Source organism: Triticum dicoccoides, chromosome 5A, assembly GCF_002162155.2.
Source record: "Triticum dicoccoides isolate Atlit2015 ecotype Zavitan chromosome 5A, WEW_v2.0, whole genome shotgun sequence".
Classification (NCBI taxonomy): domain Eukaryota; kingdom Viridiplantae; phylum Streptophyta; class Magnoliopsida; order Poales; family Poaceae; genus Triticum; species Triticum dicoccoides.
This window is the reverse complement of record NC_041388.1, coordinates 43,270,087-43,272,291: the sequence shown is the minus strand read 5'-3', so window position 1 is coordinate 43,272,291 and position 2,205 is coordinate 43,270,087.

Below are 2,205 nucleotides of genomic sequence, written 5' to 3'. Positions count from 1 at the left end.
TCATCCAGTCCATACCCAAGATGATGTTAATATCTGAAGACTTGAGGGCTACAAGTGATGCAAGGAATACAAGTCTGTCAACAAGGATTTCGTTACCATGGCTTACACTAGAGGTTTGCCATTTGGATCCAGGAGTTTGGATGACTAGCGGAGTTGGCATTTCACAAAATGACAGGTTGTGCAAGTTAGCATAGCTTTCAGAAATGAAGGAGTGAGATGCTCCAGTATCGAATAGAACTGATGCTGGGTGACAATTGACGAGGAGTGTGCTAAGAACGACATCTGGATCATCATGAGCGTCTTTAGCTGAGACGTGATGCACACGTCCACGTTCAGTGGGGGCTGACTTGACACTGATCATCTTGCGTGATGGCTTAATACAGCCAACAGTCTTCTCGGGCTGGGGTGGAGCATAACTAGTCTGAGAGCAATCACGTGCATAGTGTCCTGGCTTCCCGCATGTGAAGCAAGTCCCTGAGGTTGGACGGGGACCCGCACTGACAAACGGTCTACCAGTAGGCCTGGGTGGAACATACGACTGAGCTGGAGGAGGCACCACATGAGATGACCTTGGTGTATAACCGGAAGGAAGAGCGGAGTTTGGAACCCAAATCCGGCGTTTCTGGGAGCTAGAGCCAGAGGGAGAACCCAAATCACGGGTGTGCTTACGAGACTCCTCGTAAGTGAGTTGAGCTGTCTCTGCATTGATGGCCTTGTTCACAAGGGCTTGGAATGTATCACAATGGTGCAGGTGGAGATCACGACGCAACTTGGGGTTGAGACCCTTCCGGAACCTAGCTTGCTTCTTGGCGTCCGTGGACACTTCTTCTGTGGCATAGCGGGCAAGGTTCTCGAACTCTCTGCTATAAGCATCAACAGCCATCTTACTCTGGGTGAAACTACAGAACTCTTCTCTCTTGCGATCAAGAAGGGCCTGGGGAATGTGATGCTCACGAAAAGCCTCAGTGAAATCCTTCCAGGTAGGAATCTGGCCAGCTGGAAGCATAGCCTCGTAGTTCTGCCACCAAAGACTAGCAGGACCTTCCAGGTGGTATGTGGCATAAGTGACCTTGTCATCTTCAGCTACGCTCGCGGAACGCAGCTTATGGGTGATGCTACGGAGCCAGTCATCTGCATCGAGTGGCTCGATGGAATGATGAAAGGTAGGTGGGTGCAAACGAATGAAGTCATGAATGGTAGCAGACCCTTTGAACTGATGTGCGGTGTTCTCCTCGATACGTGCCAACAAACGAATAGACTCACGCTTGTTCCTCTCCATTTCTAACATGAACTCTGTCAACGAAGGCTGGTCGGGAGGATCCTCATCCCTACCATCTCCGTGGTTCTGGTTACGAGCAACGGAACTTCGCTTGGCTGATGACATCCTGAGAAACGAATCAAGGACGGAATCAGCAACAACTATGGATTGTAGAATGTAGGACAAGGAATTAATATCACTCGAACTCCTTAGGAAAATTCCGGCAGCATAACGGCAGTAAAATGCTCAGAATGAGACATCCTACTAAACATGGGGTGGTACAACAACTCAACATCACCACTCAAGGTTCTGAGATAGTACTAAACAGACTACACCGGAAATACTCAAAACTGGGGTATGACTCTGATCAACCAGTCCTATGGAACTACGGAGTAGTAACACGTGATCCTGATAGACGGAAGAGAAAGCCTAGTTCCTTAACCCTGTAGGAAAGATAGGATGACTCAGATCAGAAGGCCATGAGGTAAAGGAGTAAAAAGAGCCTTACGTTCCATCCTACAATCAATTCCCTTATATAACTAAAGAATTTCTAGACTCAACTTCGACCAGTTTGGCTTGGTAATCCTACAGGCAGTCAAGCTCTGATACCAAAGCTGTCAGGACCCCGACTCGATGCCACATCGATCTAGCATGTAACACCTCATATCGCTTTGCGGCCTCACGCACGGTATCCCCACGGGTGTCGCCTTACCTTTGCCCGGGACCGTTTGCGCATTTTGGCACACGTATATGATGGTGTCGCTAGCATCCATATGATAAAGAGCCCGGGCTGACATGGCTAGTCGTAAACCCAAAGTGGCACTAACTTACAGGGACAGGCATTCATGACCCAGCATCGAACGTGTCGGTCATCAGCGAGTGAATCCAGGCTGTAGCACTGGGCTAACAGGACTCCGGTGAACCGGGCTGTAGCGGGCTAGCAGGAC